The sequence below is a fragment of the Myodes glareolus genome, chromosome 10, assembly GCF_982192425.1.
Source record: "Myodes glareolus chromosome 10, mMyoGla1.1, whole genome shotgun sequence".
Taxonomy (NCBI): domain Eukaryota; kingdom Metazoa; phylum Chordata; class Mammalia; order Rodentia; family Cricetidae; genus Myodes; species Myodes glareolus.
The window spans coordinates 205534-216159 of record NC_142035.1 but is presented as its reverse complement, the minus strand read 5'-3'; the positions used below and the strand labels follow the sequence as shown (position 1 = coordinate 216159).

Below are 10626 nucleotides of genomic sequence, written 5' to 3'. Positions count from 1 at the left end.
AAGCCTATCTATGATAATCAAGCAGATCACTGTGGTCCTGCACAACTTGCTAGGAAACAATATTTGTTTTCTATTAAAACCTGAAAAAACTTCTGATCTGTGCATGTACTGTTTTCTAGTTGTAGTGGTGGCGTCTTCTCGGGGTCTCAATCTAGTTTCCATTCTTGTGTTTCCCACTACAATTTCCAACACTGTGTTTCTGATTTATCAGTGCAAGGAAGAGTTTTGGGGGAACAAACAAGAGCACCCTGGAGGTCTCTTGAGGTTGCTCCTGTCTTCATCCCCAAATGTAAGAAAACTAAGAACTGGCAGATTAAGAAGTTGACAGGCCGTTTGTGTTCTTAGGGTGTGCGTTCCAGAGACTTCTCTTCTTGGTGATTTTTAGGACTGCTCCATGCAGAGAGTGAATTTATATTTTTAGGGTAAGGATAACAGTGCTTAGGGATTTCTTAGTACTCTCTGAGAGATCTTTAGAATTTAAAACATTAAAACAAAAAGGGAAAGTGTAACAGAAAAATACATTTTCTGCTCTGTTCCTTGTTGGTATACTTTACTGTTTTAATCTTTGGCCTTCGGTATCATTCATGAAAAAAATCCACCTAAGTTCCTGGTACTTCTGTATGCAGATGAGCCCGTGTAACACTCTTAGTTTATTGAGAAATAAATTCTGCTATCCATTTTTTTTTATGATGGGACGTTGTATTCTTAACTACCAATAAATATTGTAAAGCACTTTCGCCAGAGCCATGCTAACCCAGGGCATCTGTCATTCCGGTCGCTGCTATTAGGAATTATTGGACTGAACCACTGGCAGAGAAAGAAGAGGGGAGTGAACATGGTAGGCACAATGCTTCATGATCTTTTGTGTGTTTTACATTTGAGAAAACCCAGTCTTGTTGTATATTGATTATAGATTTATTTAAGCAGATATGGGCACCTTGTATTGGTGAGGCTCAGAACAGTGTACAGAAAATCTACTGGTGTGGAACACCTCTCACCTTCAATTTGGCAGACCCTTCTTTCTGATGTTATACTGTAAATTTATTTCACCTCAGAGAGTAAACAGATATATTGGAGCCCCAAGGGTTCATGGGTAGCGTATTTACAAAGGAGCCTCCTCCGCCAGCCCGTGCCACCGCTGCTAATGAGAGCGGTCATTAAGTAAATGAGACATCGCCTTTAGCTGGCTTAGGAGTTCGCACACTGAGGGGAGAAGATATTTAATTGAAACCCACACACAGGCTTCCCCACACGTGACTGCGGTGAGGGAGGCAGCTGCCTTCCCCTCCCCCGTCCTCCCCCCACACCCCCCCATGTAAATTTCATGATTGCTTTCCGTGATGTCATTTTGAAAGAGGACAGACAATAGCTGTGGGGAAAGGTAAGTCAATGTTATGTTCTTTCGCTGACAAAGGCAGATACTCAGGGCTTAGCTTTTCCCCTTGGACAGAGACGGGGAGGGTTAGAGCAGAGAGGATTTCTAAGAAGGCTCTCTTTGCAGAAAAAACAGGTTGGGGGATGTCTTTTTAAACTGTTCTGAAGGACAGGGCTTTCTTCTCCCCGTCTGCCTGAGCTCTGTGTTCCTCCTCTTTCTCTGTCCTTCCTGCATTTCTGAGATTCTCATGGACATGTATGTCATACAGAAAAGGCATTAGGGGAGGAGGATGTTGTGGATCAAGACAAGAAACTTTATCTGTATTTCTGGAAAAGGAACACAGATGTGCCTGGGCCATAGGACCCAGAAGCTCTGTGTCCAAGAAAGATGCTGACCCAATAAGCAGATCTGTCTGAAGCAGAGACTTGGAGCTCGGCTGTTTCTTGTGGGACACACACCCCAGGTACCCAGCAGAGATGATCCTGGGAGCATTTTGTCTTCCTGTCACATACTTCCAAACTTTAGGAGCAATGCGCAGGGTGCATGTGTCTGTGGGATCGACGGGTAGCATTTGGTGTTACTGTTCTTCTCAGTTCTTCCTTATGTGTATTTGTTTGTTTGGGATGTATGATTGTGGTGCCAGTGTAACTGGATTTTCATATGTAAAAACAGGAAGTCAGTTTGAGCTTTGAACATAGTGATGGCATTATGCACAAGTGTGCTTTGGAAGTGTGGACTTGGTTCTGTTCACGAGATTTATGTTCTTTATGAATTAGGGAAATAAACAAGTATAGGGAAGTTTGTATGTGGCTGTTCATTGCCTGCTGCTTTGAGTTACAGAGGCTTTCTTGTCCAACATCACCTCTGAACCATTGTCTGGCATAGTCGGTTGTTTAATTTCTGAGAAAAAGCTTCTGAGAAGTGGCTTGAAGATTACATATGCTTGGTCTTTCATTAAATTGTGTAGCTGTAACAACAACAACAACAACAACAATAATAATAATAATAAACAATAATGACTGTAATGATTTTAATTGTCCTTTTGAGGGAGGGAAAGGATGAATTTTATCTCAATGTCTTAAAAAAGAAATCTTAGTCCTGAGGCTATCTTTGAGGTTAGTGGTCAAGTGAACTAAAACAGGAAGGTGTTGAGGCAGACTTGAGAGGGGAATATTTAATTGACTCTAAGGGGATGTGCTGGTTCCTGAGGTGCCAATAGTGTGGGGGACTATCCTTGCCACTAGGATTCCTTCCTATTGGTCTTTGACTGTGACTATCACCTTAGTTCTTATGGCTGTGCTAACTAACAATAAACAAAAGAGTGGAAAGCAAAGATTACAGTGTTATGCACCAAGTGGGACGCTGCTGTCAGCCGAGGCATGACCCTACCCCTCTTCAAGCTGTGCTCCTTGAGAAGAAGAGGGCAGGTTGAGACAGTTTGTCTTAAAAAAGAAAGGAGTAACTTCATAGAATTTTTTTGTCAGAAAGAAGGATACCTGATTCCCAGGCACTTTGGTGGTGCTGGACTTCAAGGAATTTGTTGAACCAGAAGGTGGAGCAATAATATACTTCAAGAGTTCAAGAGTATGTAAGCCTTTTCCTCCTGGATCAACATGCTTTTTTAGTCTTTGGAGTATAGAGCCTAAATTTAGTCCTAGGAGTTCCTCCAGGACAGGAAACTGCTTCTGTCTGAAGAGCAACTAAGGGTATTGCCTGTAGGCCTTGGGGTAACCCCAGGTCTTGTACTATTGTCTTAAACTCTCAGGGGCTGCATGAGACCTTTCTTACTTTTAGAGCTGCAAAGTTTACCTGCGTTGGTATTGTGGCATCTTCTGTTTGGACACCTGTGAATGTTATGGGTGTCAGGAAGGACTGGCAGGGCACATGGAAATGTAGATTGACTGCTGTGGACCACTGTTTTGCACCATGCTGGTGGCAGGGTCGATCTGGTGTTGCCTGGACCTCTCACTGCCTTTATTTGGAAGCCCGATCCTCCTTTAGTCCTGGTTAGCAAATGTGCAGATGAAGGTAAGGGTGAGATTGTATGTGAGCATGTGGCATGGGGTAGAGGAGGCCAATGCCAGCCACGTAGAAAGACTGACTCAGAACTCAGCAGGTCACATCTGGCATGGCCGGCCCAGCAGTAGCTGGACTGCTCGAAATGCTGGTTTGTATTTCCCAGCCCTGGGTGAACACAATAGGCAAGGTACCTACAAACTGACAAAGTGCCAGGAAGCTATTAGGCCTCCAATAGCTGCTCACTGGAAGCAAGCAGATTGTTAGAGAATGAGCCCTTCCTGGATACACTCATGTGAAGGGCACTTCTGCTTTAAAAAATAGGTTGTTTATAATAGAGCAGTCCTACTGCCTGGGCTAGAGGTAGGGTGGGTTCAAGAGCAGCCAGAACAACTTGGTCAGCACTGACTCCGAGTGGCAGGAGGCAGGGAGTTGAGAGTGGCAGAGGAGGCTGTTTCTGTTGGTCCTGACTCACGGGTACTCTGGGCACTGGTATGTTACTCAGGTATCTTGTGCTCTGTTAGAAAAACATTGCAGAGCCTTTGTTTGTTGGCTTTTCTCTATGGAACCCTGAGCAGATCCTTCTTTCTTCTCTCTATTGCTGGAAACCTTCTTGTCTTAGGACTGTTTTTCTGCTTTTCATCGAACTTATTCACAAGTAATTAAAAGTTCATTGGTTACATATGTAATTTTAACTGGAATTTTGTGATCTAAGTTTATAGGAAAAACATTTTTTTTGGGGGGGGGAACATTTAGAAGGTTTTTGAAGGGACTATTTAGTTCAGTGGAAGAACACTTGCCTACCAAGCACAATGTCCTGGGTTTGGTGTCCAGCTCAGGGGTGAGGGAATCCAAGAGACTAAAGGGTTAGGGGTGTGGCTCAATTGTCAGAATGCTTGTCCTGCTCATATAAAGTCCTGTGTTTGATCCTCAGTACTGCATAAACTGGGTATGATGGCATTCACCTGTAATCCCTACACTTGGGAACTAGAAACAGGGAAATCAGAAGTTCGTGGCCATCCTTGACTTTATAGTAAATTTGAATATAGGCTATATGAGACACTGTTTCAAAAAGGGCAAAAAAAAAAAAAAGAAAGAAAGAGAAAGAAAAATGCTGACTTTCTGAAAGGAAGAGAGTAGCGGCTGTTGCTATGCAGCCAGACTTTCTGCTTTCTGAAGACTCCACAGAATGTTCAGTGGAGAGCAGGTTCTAGGGTTCCAAGTAGAAGGTGCTGTGACAGTCACTTTAGGTTCTTGAATATTTTGTGTTCCCTACAGATGCTAAATTTCCCCAAATAATACTTAGAAACCCAAACAAAACTGTGTGAGAGGCGTTTTCACTTTAATTAAAATGTTTGATTTCAGTCTTCTGCCAAGCTAGTGTTCTTAGAATCCACCCAATGCAGTTTTAACCCTCCTCTCTTCTTAGTTAATGGCTTTAGGAGTTAACGTGCTTTTCTTTTTATTTCTTTCTTCCTTCTTTGGACTGTGAAAATTTGATTATTTAATTTTTTTTATTTTTAAAACAATCTTATCTTACATACCCATCCCAGTTCCTTCTCCCTCCTGCCTTCCCACTCCTTCCACTTTCTTCCCACCCCATCCCCATCCACTCCTCAGAGAGGATGAGGCCTCCCATGAGGAGTCAAAATCTGTCACATCACTTGTGGCAGGACTAAGGCCCTCCCTCCCTGTATGTAGTGTGTGCTTTTCTTATAAGGAGACCAACTTCATCTATTGCTTCATCTTTTTTTTAATTTCAAAAAATTAGTGCTATTTTAATAAGAAGTAATGAATACAACCCAGAAGACATTTTATTTTATTTTATTTTACTATTATATTTTTAAAGTTTTATGTGTATGGATGTTTTACCTACTACATTCATGTCTAGTCTGGGAGTCCAGAGAGTGCATCAGATCCTCTAGTCCTGGAGCTACAGATAGTTGTAAGCTGCCATATGGGTGCAGGGAATTGAATCCCAGTCTTCTAGAAGAGCAACCAGTGCTCTTAACTGCTGAGCCATCTCTTCAGCTCTTTATTTTTGGTTTGGTGAGACATGGTCTCTCTATGTATCCCTAACCTGACCTGGAAACCACTATGTAGAAACTTTGAACTCACAGAGATTTGTCTACCTCTGCCTCCTGAGTGCTGGGATTAAAGGCATACACCACCATGCCTGGCTCAGAAGACAATTTAATCTTTAGCCAGAACATCTGCTTGGTCTGTATTAGGCTCTCTTTTAGAAAGAGGAGAGTTTGTCAGATATGGTGTTGTGGTCTTATGACACCCCTGACCTTCTGAGAGTCTCTGCCCAGTAGCTTGTCTTGTCTTTAGGAATATGTTTTTGTGAACAGGCAATGAAGAGATAGGTTTGGGTTTGTATAGATGCATCCAGGGAGAATTGGGTCCAGGTGGGACTGCGGCCTGGGAACATTGCCTGTGCCAGGAGGGCGCAGGTAGACAGGTTCTTGGAGGGTTGCTGTGAATATGCAGAGGCTACCTAGGGTCACATTGAGCAAGATGGCTGGGCAGGTGGGAATGATGTCTTATGATCCAGATGTGAGGAGAAGGAATGTGGGTGCTATATAGTTTGAGCTGTTGTCAGGTTGCTTGTGTGACTGGCCCTAGCATGGTGGTATTCAGTACTGTTTAGAATGGATACAAACCCAAATTGGTATTGAACAATAGTTAGAACTCAACTTTTCCTATAGAACCGCTGAAGGTTTTGGGAGCTGTGAGTTAGTACAGAGGTCTATGATTTGGAGACCTGGTAGACTTCATTGTTAAGCCCTCATACTGGACATCATTCTTTTTGCCAGTCAGTGGCTCAAGAGATAAGGCTTATGGAAGGTTTGACATATTGTGTTTTCTCCAAAACTTTCTGTTGGCATCTATATTGAGCACTGTGTATATGGTTTGGAAAATTAGTACTCACTTTTCATAATGTTAAACCTGAAAATTTGCAGTGGGCTCTTGCTGAGTAGAGATGTCTCCTTAGGGCACGATGGTAAGGTTGTGGGCAGGATGTAGTTGTCTGGGCTTGTACTTCTTTAGCCAAATTTGAATTTGAGTAGGGGTCTTAGAATTAAAGGAACTGGGATGGAAAGAAGAAAATGGGGCTATTTTTAAAGCTATCATCTCCCAGGTATTCAAGGCAAGGGAGAGAAGAGATAGAGTCTGCTCCTTTCTGAGCTAGACTGCTTTATCAGGAGAGTTTCTGGAATTCATGGGTAACAATACCAGTCTAGATACAGCTGCCTATTTGGTCTTAGTGCCGGGATACCTCTGAGATATCACTAGTACATGTAATTCTGAACTCAACCTGCCTTTCTATCCTGCAGAGAAGAGCAGGGCCTATACTTGGCCTCAGAGTTCACATAGCAAGTCCATTTTTTGCTTGGTTTGAAAAGGTGACGTTTCTGGTCATGACTCAGTGAGGCCAGCTATTAGCCTGGCTATCTACCACCTGCTTTCCTAACGTAACCAGCTCTTCAGGGGAAACTGCAGGTATTTCCCTAGAGTTCACAGGTGGGCCCGGTCTGATCAAGGTGTCAATCAGGAATGAGCCCTGAAGTGCCTCTAAACAACTTGGTTGTGCTTATTTCTCTCTACTAGCATCTTCTTTAGCCCATTTTCTGCTGTTTAAGTGGCTTTGGGGAACCACTTCTTTCTAGAATCTCTACCTTTACTGTTCTGGGTGGGTTTTGCATGGTGATTGTTGATGCTCCAACAGCATCTTGAGTTCTCCCCATCCCAGTGCAGGTTAGGGCTGAGTGTGAAGTTCCACTTGGGACTGAACGGGTCAGAGTAGTCCTACTGGTGTCTAGACACTTTGTTGGAGCTGAGACCAGGCTATGTGGCGGTGCCACTATTGCGGCTACTGATGGGTAAAAGCAATGAGACGCTGTCTGTTTGGGATACCGCTGCCTGCCTGGGTTGGACATCCTTTTTCTCTGTTGGCAGCCTCCAGTGACAGGTCTCCTGAAGAGCCAGTCCTGTGATTTGGTTTGAAAAGTCATTATTACTGCAGAGCAGTTTAGCTGCTGTTTTTGCAGCACTGGTAAGGTTAAAAGAAATAATGATAATAATATAAGAAAGACTCAACCATAGTAACAGCCTGCAACATGCTATTTGCATTTTTAAGGAAACACTTCTTTGAGGCGGCCTGGGTGAAAGGTCACTATTTGCATATAAATGAAAAAGAAAGTGTGTGATGTTGGAAGTTACATCTGTATTATTTTCTCAGCAGTGAGCTGCTGTTGGAAAGATTAGGGGACATGGCTTGCATTTGGCTTTTATTGAAAAGAGAAAGTACCAGAGAGGCTGATTTAGAAGCAAAATAATGAGAGAAATGTGCAAAGCTGTAGAGTTCCCGACTCCCCTCCCCCCACCTCTCTCTTCTCTCATTTTCACCTAAACTCAGCAAAAGCAGGTCTGTCTGCTCCACACAGCAAGTCTTCACTCTACTCCTTCCACTCTAGCTTTCTTAAAAAAGAAAGAAAGAAAGAAAGAAAGAAAGAGAGAGAGAGAAAGAAAGAAAGAAAGGAAAAGAGAAAGAAAGGAAAAGAAAGAAAAAAAATCAGAAAGAAAAGAGCAAACCCTGCTCCGTTTTCCCTCTCAGCTCTGTTTGTTTCCTCCTAAAAGCTATTTTGTCCTTGAATCTGCCCACTCCTACCTACCAAGTCTAGGACCAGAAACACCTATTGTAACTGTATTTTTCCAGCGTTGGAAGGGTTGCCGAGGAAAAGGTTGCAGTTTTGGAGCTTCAGGGACTCTGGCAGGGATGGTAGGGAGACAAGGGTCCAAAAGCGTTTGTATGGATGGAAACAGCCACGCAGTTTCTAGGATCCCACCCTTCCCTACACTTTTAGGCTGCCATACTTTCTGGTCTGGGGATGATTTCTGGATTTTCACTAGGCCAGAAGCAGAGTTCCAAGCAGCAATTCAAAAAAGATTTTGAATATTTTCAAATTTTGAAGGCGTTGAGCCTGTGCAGCAGATTTGTGAGTTGGAGGTCAATGTATTGGGTGGAGGTAGGAGGGTGCAAAGAAGAACCTCCATAGAGGGCAGGTGCTTAAGGGGTTGGGTTGTACCTAAAGACTTCCCTCTTGTTTTGCTTCAATCTTATTTTTTCACGAAGGACTCTACTGATCCTGGTAATTTAAATTATTTTTCTTATCCATGTTATTTAAAATTTTGTTTGTTTTTGGAAACAGTTTCAAACCCACAGAAACATTTCAAGTAGAGAACAAAACCGTTTCTTCTGACTCCCTTGAGAGTATGCTGCTAGGGATGCTGGCAGGTGTATCTTTCAGGGAAGGCCCCTCTTACCTTTGCTGGTTTAGTTTTCAGACCCATGAGGGTTGTGCTGGATCCTAGTGTCTTATCTTGGTCAGTTTGAAATAGGAATGACTTCCACACTATGTGAGCCTTTTGAAGAGCACTGGAAGAATGCCCTTCAATTTAGGGTTGTTTGGCATTGCCTGTGATTGAACTCAGGTTATATAGGAACACCAAAGTGAAATTTCTCTCTCTTTGCCTTTCTTGTGTTCCTTGTTCTGACATGCCAGCTTTTCACTCATTCAGATGGACCATTCCAGTGTGTTCCCAATGCCACTCTTTTCCTTCTTCAATTAATTAGTCTTTAGAAGAAAACATTTAGACATTGTGGAGGCATCTTCCTTTAGACTCTCACTTCATTATTTTTTTAAAGATTTATTATCTTATATACTTTATGAATATGAGTGTTTTTTCTGCATGTACCTTTGCACACTAGAAGAGGGCACCAGATCCTATGGGTCTACAGTTATGATGGTTGTAAACAAACATGTGAGTTCTGGGAATTGAACTCAGGATGTCTGGAAGAGCAGTCAGTGCTCCTAACTACTAACCCACCTCTTCAGCCACCTATCCAGACCCCTCAGTTTGATATTTTTTTAAGGATATCTGTGTGATCTCATTAGCCTTCCTTTGATGTTCAGGTCATTCCTGATTGGCCAGTGTATGCTCCTTATCTCCCCACTGTTTTCCTTGTTCTCTTGTCTTGCTCTATGCCAAGAGTATCATGCTAGAGATTAGAGGCTAGCCTGTGGCCCCAGAATTGGGTTCATCTTAGTAGCTCATGGTAAAATGTTAGAGTTAGGTCATTGTCTCTAGGGTCTTGTCTTCCTAGGACCCCAGGGAGTTGTTTCCTAGAGTCTACAATGAGCTGTGGCTGGCTTTGTGGCCTTTATATTATTTATTATTTTGCTTGATTTTTCCTTCTTTCTTTTCTTGGCTTTGCCTTAACCCTGGACAGTAGCAAGGAGAAGAAGATGAAGGATTGAGATAAAAGGTAGGAAGTTTTTCACCTTTAGAATAGCAAGGTATAAGCTGATACCTAACTCTAGGGCTCAGCTGCCCAGTCTTGCTCTGTAGAACAATTTAAGAATGACTTGGGATTCTACCTCTTCAGGCAGGAGACTATAGAGGTAGCCTACAAGTTGCTGGCATGCCAGCAAGACCTGGGACTCACACATCTATGGGAAAAAGATTATCTCTTCTGGACAGTTCCTAATTGTAACAATGTTTTGTTTTGTTTTGTTTTTTTAAAAGATTTATTTTTATTTTATGTATAAGTTTGTATGTGTGTGTGTCTCATGTACATGCCTGGTGCCTGCAGGCCAGAGGAGGATTTTGGATCCACCTGGAACAGGAGTTAGGAATGACTATGAGCTTCCATGTGGGCACTGGGAACTGAACCTGGGTCCTTTGCAAGATCAACAAGTGATCTTAACCGCTGAACTGTCTTTCCAGCACACAGAATGCTATTTTTTGATGTAAACATCCATTCGATAATTCTATTGAAGTGAATCTAGAATCTTCTCCCTAGATAGCCTCATACTGAAATTTGTTTTTTTTTTTTTTAAAGATTTATTTTATTTATTTATTATGTATACAGTGTTCTGTCTGCATGTATGCCACCAGACCAGAAGAGGGCACCAGATCTCATTACAGATGGTTGTGAGCCACCATGTGGTTGCTGGGAACTGAACTCAGGACCTCTGGAAGAGCAGGCAGTGCTCCCAACCTCTGAGCCATCTCTCCAGCCCCCCTCATACTGAAATTTGAATCTTTATCTTTTAGTTCACTCTGTAAGCTGCTGGTATGCGTTCTTTTCATAGCTTTTATTTTCAGGGGTTTGAGGGCACATAAGACTCTGTAAATGGTGTCGTCCTCTCCGAGCAGGTAGAAAG

The 10626-nt window shown here is 42.7% G+C and overlaps 1 protein-coding gene across 3 annotated transcripts in view; it reads left to right on the top strand.

Moving 5' to 3' along the window:
* Positions 1-1065: 1065 nt before the first annotated feature.
* The window catches only part of Myt1 (myelin transcription factor 1), a 61397-nt gene continuing 51836 nt past the window's right edge, over positions 1066-10626 (top strand). For all 3 annotated transcript variants that reach the window (XM_085696838.1, XM_085696839.1, XM_048441444.2), the window contains exon 1: positions 1066-1381. The gene's annotated coding sequence lies outside the window, so the exon portion shown is untranslated. The remainder of the gene's footprint in view (positions 1382-10626) is intronic.